An 8,062-nucleotide genomic window follows, 5' to 3' on the forward strand; every position below is an offset into this window, starting at 1 on the left:
CGGTTCCCCTTCTGTCACCGGGATCAAGCACCGTAAGATCGAATCCATCACAAATCACCTCTTCCCATTGCAAGATAAATAGATCAAGTTGGCCAAACAAAACCCAAATATCGGAGAAGAAATATGAGGCTATAAGCAATCATGCGTATAAGAGATCAAAGAAGACTCAAATAACTTTCATGGATAAAAAGATAGATCTGATCATAAACTCAAAGTTCATCCGATCCCAACAAACACACAGCAAAAAGAGTTACATCATATGGATCTCCAAGAGACCATTGTATTGATAATCAAACGAGAGAGAGAGAGAGAGAGAGAGAGAGAGAGAGAGAGATAGAGGAAGCCATCTAGCTACTAACCACGGACCCGTAGGTCTACAAAGAACTACTCACGCATCATCGGAGAGGCACCAATGGACATGATGCACCCCTCCGTGATGGTGTCTAGATTGGATCTGGTGTTTCTGGAACTTGCGGCGACTGGAATTGATTTTCGTCGACTCCCCTAGGGTTTCTGGAATATTGGGGTATTTATAGAGCAAAGAGTCGGTTCGGGAGGCACCTGAGGTGGGCACAACCCACCAGGGCGCGCCTGAGCCTCCAGGCGCGCCCTGGTGGGTTGTGCTCCCCTCGGAGCACCCCCCAGGCGCTTCTCTGGCCCAATGGATGTCTTCTGGCCCATAAAAATCCACAAAAAGTTTCGCTGCGTTTGGACTCCGTTTGGTATTGATTTCCTGCGATGTAAAAAACATGCAAAAAAAAAAGCAACTGGCACTTGGCACTATGTCAATAGGTTAGTACCAAAAATGATATAAAATGACTATAAAATGATTATAAAACATCCAAGAATGATAATATAACAGCATGGAACAATAAAAAATTATAGATACGTTGGAGACATATCAGCATCCTCAAGCTTAATTCCTGCTCGTCCTCGAGTAGGTAAATGATAAAAACAGAATTTTTGATGTGGAATGTTGCCTAACATGTGATCTCATATTCTTTTCTTTATAGCATGGACATTTGGACTTTTATATGGTTCAAAGCAATAGTCTAGTTTTGACATGAGACTTAAATACTCAAGCATGTCAACAAGCAACCATGTCTTTCAAAATATCAACGCTAAAATAATAAGTTATCCCTAGCCCATCATGCTTAATCATTGATCCATTCATGAAACACACTCGCATATTAGCTACACCCAATGCTCAAGTACGATCATAGTGCCCCCTAGTTGGTGCTTTATAAGAGAAGATGGAGACTCAAATAAAAAAATTGCATAAAGTAAAAGAAAGGCCCTTCGCGGAGGGAAGTAGGGATTTGTAGAGGTGCCAGAGCTCAAAGCGAAAAACATAGAGATAAAAGCATTTTGGGAGGCATGCTTTTCCTATCAACGAGAACGATCGAGAAGTTCCCAATACTTTCCATGCTAGATATATCATAGGCGGTTGCCAAACAGCAATTAAAGTTTATTCCTTTTCAACCATACTTTCACTTTCCATGGCTAACCGTATCCACGGGTGCCCTCCATACCAACACTTTCCAAGGAATTTATTATTGACAACATAAAGTAAATTTATTTTGCATTTTGGGACTGAGCATCCCTAATACCTTTGCCTTACTCTCGTGCAATGACAAGTGAATAAACACTCATCATGAGAATAACACATCTAGAAAGGGAAATATCGGCCACCCCTCACCGCCTCGCGAGCGATACGAGTGAAAGCTGAATAAAACTGTTGCTTATTGATGATTTGGTGCGGCATACAAGAGTATATAAGAGGGTACAAACCGACTTGGGGTAGGGGTACAAAACTGACTTGGACTAGAAGTCGTATACCATAATGACTACTCTAACATCCCCCCGCAGTATCAACGACAGGCTCGACGACGTTGAGACTGAAACAGATATCTTGAAACGGCTTAGTAGGCAGTGCCTTGGTGAAAATGTCAGCAAACTGAGCCGTAGAGGGAACACGAAGCACCCGAACCTGACCAAGAGCAACCTTTTCACGAACAAAATGAATATCAATCTCAATATGCTTTGTGCGTCGGTGTTGAACGGGATTGCTGGTCATGTAGACTGCTGATATGTTGTCACAGTAGACAATAGTGGCCTGCTCAATAGGCCTGTGTAGCTCGGAGAGTAACTGCCGAATCCAGATTGTATCTGCAACGGCATGTGCCACAGCGTGATACTCAGCCTCGGCTGATGAACGTGAGACTGTAACCTGTCTTTTCGAAGACCAAGAAATCAAATTGTTACCAAGAAAAACACAAAAACCGGAAGTGGACCTTCGAGTGTCAGGACAACCAGCCCAGTCTGCATCAGAGTATGCGGTAAGCGAGTTTGGAGAAGAATTATTGAGGTGGAGATCATGATTGAGAGTTCCTTTTAAATACCGAAGAATGCGTTTAACATGATTATAGTGAGGAACCCAGGGATCATGCATATAGAGACATGCTTGTTGAACAGCAAAAGAGATTTCAGGACGAGTAATAGTGAGATATTGGAGAGCACCTGTTAGGCTACGATAGAGAGTAGGATCGGAAAAGGGTTCACCGGTAGCCGAAAGTTTAAAACTAGTATCGACGGGAGTGCGAGATGATTGACAGTCAAGCATACCAGCACGATTAAGAAGATCAAGAATATACTGGCGTTGGGAAAGAAAAAGGCTGGAGGAATCTCGAACAACAGCAATGCCTAAGAAATGATGAAGGAGTCCTAGGTCAGTCATAGAAAATTCAGATCTAAGAAGAGAGACAATATGATCTAAGAACTTTTGAGAGGAGGCGGTAGGAATGATATCATCTACATAGAGAAGTAAATAGGCAGTGTCAGAAGTTTGATGATACACAAAAAGAGAGGTGTCAGAGAGAGATGGAGTGAAGCCTATTGTTTGAATGAAGGAGGAGAAGCGTTGAAACCAAGCTCGTGGGGCCTGTTTAAGACCGTAGAGAGATTTCTGAAGAAGACATACATGAGTTGGAAAGGATGGATTTTCAAAACCCAGAGGTTGCTGGTAGTAGACAGTTTCTTGAAGGGAACCATGGAGGAAAGCATTTTTAACATCAAGTTGGTGAATGGGCCATGAAGAGGAGACAACAACACTAAGAACGGTGCGAATGGTGCTAGGTTTAACAACAAGAGAGAAGGTTTCTTCGTAATCAATTCCTTGTTGCTGAGAAAAGCCACGACAAACCCACCTGGCTTTATATCGTGAGAGGCTCCCATCGGAGTGGAACTTTTGGCGAAAAATCCATTTGCCAGAAACAATATTTGTATTGGGAGGACGAGGAACAAGTTGCCACCTGTTGTTTTGAAGTAAAGCATTATATTCTTCTTGCATGGCAGCGGCCCAATTGGGATCAAGTAGAGCAGTTTTGTAATTCTTTGGAAGAGAAGTGAGAGATACGGAGGTATGAAGGTTTAGGCGGTCTTGGGGTTGATGAAATCCTGATTTGGCCCTAGTACGCATGCGATGATCATTAATCGGGGCTGCTGTAGGAATAGCACGAGGGGGTAAGGTGGGTATTGGTGAGTCCGGCGCAGCGAAAGAGTCAGACGAAGGAGTAGGGCTGGGTGGTGGAGTGGGAGCAGGGCTGGGTGGTGGAGTGGGAGTAGGGGCCGGGGGTGTTGGGGAGGGAGCAGGGGTCGGGGATGTTGGGGACGTCTCGGGTGGGGTGAGTGTATGGTTGGGATTGGCTATGGTGGGTGTTAATGGTGGTGGTGATAAGTTGTGTTCGGCAGGTAGGGGAGTATATAGTTGGAAAGGACGGGGAGAGGGGGTGTTTGCGGAGCTAGGGGTGTTGGATGGTGTAGTAGTGCGTTGTGAGAAAGGAAAAATGTGCTCAGCAAACGTGACATGACGAGAGACATGAACGTGTCCGGTGTGAAGGTCGAGACAGCGATAGCCTTTGTGCTCGTCAGAGAAGCCGAGAAAAGCACATGGGATAGAGCGTGGTGACAATTTATTTGCAGAAGTGGCGTAGGCATTGGGAAAACAGAGACAACCGAAAACACGAACCGCGGAGTAGTTGGGGTGGGAAAGAAAGAGGGAATAATAGGGAGTAGTGTTGGGTTTAGTTTTAGAAGGTCGAATATTTAGAAGGAAGGTGGCCATGTGTAGGGCTTCAGCCCAAAACTTGGGAGGCATAGATGATTGAATGAGGAGAGTGCGAACTATATCATTGAGGGTGCGAAGAGAGTGTTCTGCTTTACCATTTTGAGGGGAGGTGTAGGGACATGAGAACCTAAGCAGGATGCCATGTTTTAAGAAGAAAGTGCGATTTTTAATGTTATCAAACTCGCGACCATTGTCACATTGGATAAAGCGAATTGGGAGGAAGAAGTGAACAGACACATAGCGTTGAAAATTAAGGAAAAGAGAATGGACCTCGGATTTGTTGTGTAGTGGAAAAGTCCAGACAAAGTGGGTGAAATCATCTAGGATAACAAGGTAGTATTTAAAACCCGAAACACTTGCAATGGGAGAGGTCCATAAATCACAATGTATTAATTCAAAGGGATAAGTGCTACAAGAACTAGAGGAACTAAAGGGAAGACGCACATGTTTGCCTAATTGAAAAGACTCGCAAAACACAGAATTATGAGAGTCCCTATTACATGGTATGGTAAATTCACTAAGCATAGAAGCTAAGACGGCGGGGTTGGGATGGCCCAAGCGACGATGCCAGAGATCGACGGAGGCCAGCATGGGTGTTGGAGGGGTGGCGGCAGGAACTCCATTAAGAGAATAAAGATCACCGGAGCTATTGAAGCGAGCGATCTCGGCCTTGGTCAGGTAATCCTTCACAGATAAACCAAAAGGGTCAAATTCAGCCGAAACTAGATTGTCGCAAGTAAATTGGAGAACAGAGATAAGATTTTTAATGAGGGCGGGTGCAACTAGAACATCGCGAAGTAAAAGAGGTTTGGTGGAAGAGGGAAGTTGAGCCTGACCAACACAATATATAGGAATAGATGATCCATCTCCAAGGATAATGGAAGGGAAAGGAGATTTAGTGCAAGAAGATAACCAATTACTAGATGCAGACATATGACTAGAGGCCCCTGAATCAAAGATCCAATCCGTACCTGAGTTTCCTTGTGCAGCAAAGTTATTCATGGCCTGGAGAAAGGCAGCTTGATCCCAGCTCGGCGTTGCAGGTGAGGGTGGCGTCGGAAGCAGTGCCGGCGAATACGATGGTGAAGGCAGCAGGGCCGGCTGGGGAGTGTAGTAGGCATTGGCCGGCTGTGGTGGGGGTGGCGTCGGGAGCAGGGCCGGCTGAGGTGTGTAGTAGGCGCCGCCGTCGGTGCTGTAATGACCATAAGGAGCATACGTCGGGGCGGCATGATAGGCATTGGCCGGCTGTCGGGGGTTGAGAACCCCGGGAGCACCAGTAGGCGGCCGAAGGCCGGGTTGCCAGGCACCTGAGTATGCCGGCGGAGCACCGAGGGTGGACGGAGCGGACCAGGGCATGGGCCATGCTTGAACAAGCCCCGTCCAAGGATCATGAGGAGGCCGCCATGCAACCGTAGATGGAGCACTGGTGGGTGGTGCAGGACTCGGTGCTGGTGATGTTGTAGGCGGAACCGAACGAGTCGACGACGGCCTGTAGATAGGGTTTTTGCCGCGGTAGTTCGGACTAGGACGCCAGCCTGGGGGCGGTTGAACAGATGACGATGTGGACGGCCCGGCGGCAGGAGCCGGACTGGAAGGCGGCGCTGGTGTAGACGACAGAGGAGGACGAGCCGCAGCATGAAAGACCTTGGGGCGAGAGTCCTTGCGAGCTTGTGTTTCCGCCGCGAGTTGTAGCAAGGAACGAACTTCAGCGAAGGTAGGAGGGGGCCGTATCATCGGTATGAACGAGGCTTGCTTGTCAAAGTCTTTGCTGAGGCCGCCGCCGACGATATTGATTAGCTGTTAGTCGCTAACTGTATCGCCGAGTTCGCGGAGCTCATCACCAATGGTCTTAACGCGCTGGCAGAACAGGTTCACCGGGGCGTCTCCTTGCACCATATTGCGAAGCTCGGTGTGGAGAGCGTTTTTCCGAGCGTCAGTGTTGCTTTGGAAGAGCTGACGGAGGGAGTGCCAGATGTTGGCAGCGGTGGCGCCGTCGTGATCGAGCATGTTGAAGATCTCGGTGGTGATGCGGGTGTAGAACCACTGGACGATCGCGAGGTCGTCTTTCAACCATTGCGGATCGTCGGGGCGGGGAAGACAGTTGGCGGCGACATGCGAGCGCAGGTTGCAGCGGCCGAGGTGGAGATCGAAGAGATGTCTCCAATGCTAGTAGTTGTGGGCGGCGAGATCAAGAACTATGGGGATGTAGGGGCTGACGTCGGAGATTGTGTCAGCAAGAGATATTGGTGCGGCGAGGATGGGTGCAGGGTAGTTTTGTGGAGCTATGGTGAGGGCCGAGAGAGAAGCGGCCGCGGCGTTGGCAGCCTTGGCGATGAGTGCGGCCCGGCGCTCGAAGTAGCCGGGCGGCGGCGGCGGCGGTGGCGTTGGCGGAGCCATACCCGAAACCCTGGGACCGGTATCTGATACCATGAAAGCTGAATAAAACTGTTGCTTATTGATGATTTGGTGTGGCATACAAGAGTATATAAGAGGGTACAAACCGACTTGGGGTAGGGGTACAAAACTGACTTGGACTAGAAGTCGTATACCATAATGACTACTCTAACAACGAGCACACAAAAGAGAAATTTATTTTGAATATTAGAGATGGCACATGCAAATTTGCTTAGAACGGCAAAAGAATACCACATATGGGTAGGTATAGTGGACTCATGTGGCAAAACTGGTTTAAAGGATTTTGGATGCACAAGTAGTGATCATACTTAGTGCGAAATGAAGGCTAGCAAAAGATTGAGAAGCGACCAACCAAGAAACGAATAATCTCCTAAGCGAGCATTAAGCATAATTAACACCGAATAATGCACCACAAGTAGGATGTAATTTCATTGCATAACTATTGACTTTCGTGCTTGCATAGGGAATCACAAACCTTAACACCAATATTCTTACTAAAGCATAATTACTCATCAACATGACTCACGTATCACATCATCATATCTCAAAACTATTACAAGGAATCAAGTTTATTTTGTCCAATGATCTTCATGAAAGTTTTTATTATATCCTTCTTGGATATCTATCACTTTGGAACTAATTTTCATGTGTTGCTTTTGATAAGCTCAAACAAATATAAGTGAAGATCATGAGCATAATATTTCTTTTTCTCAAATTAATTTAAGTGAAGCAAGAGAGAATTTCTTGAAATTTTTACTAACTCTCAAATAAATCTAAGTGAAGCAAGAGAGCATTTCTTGAAAAATACTAAAGCACACCGTGCTAAAAAAAATTTAAGTGAAGCATAGAGAGCAATTCTAACAAGTCATGGCATAATTTTGGCTCTCTCAGATAGGTCTGTCCACCAAGGATTCAAGACTTAAAACAAAAGGCAAAGCAAGCAAAGACTCATATCATACAAGACGCTGATACGTCTCCAACGCATCTACTTTTCCAAACACTTTTGCCCTTGTTTTGGACTCTAACTTGCATGATTTGAATGGAACTAACCCGGACTGACGCTGTTTTCAGCAGAATTGCCATGGTGTTATTTTTGTGCAAAAATAAAAGTTCTCGGAATGACCTGAAACTTCACAGAGAATATTTTTGGAATAAATAAAAAATACTGGCAAAAGAATCAGCATCAGGGGGCCCACACCCTGTCCACGAGGGTGCAGGGCGCGCCCCCCTGCCTCGTGGGCCCCTTGAGACTCCACCGACCTAACCTCCAACTCCATATATTCATGTTCGGGGAGAAAAAAATCAGAGAGAAGGATTCATTGCGTTTTACGATACGGGGCCACCGCCAAGCCCCAATCTCTCTCGGGAGGACTGATCTGGAGTCCGTTCGGGGCCCCGGAGAGGGGAATCCATCACCGTCGTCATCATCAACCATCCTCCATCACCAATTTCATGATGCTCACCGTCGTGCGTGAGTAATCCTATCGTAGGCTTGCTGGACGGTGATGGGTTGGATGAGAT

Source organism: Aegilops tauschii, chromosome 1 (assembly GCF_002575655.3).
Source record: "Aegilops tauschii subsp. strangulata cultivar AL8/78 chromosome 1, Aet v6.0, whole genome shotgun sequence".
Lineage (NCBI taxonomy): Eukaryota > Viridiplantae > Streptophyta > Magnoliopsida > Poales > Poaceae > Aegilops > Aegilops tauschii.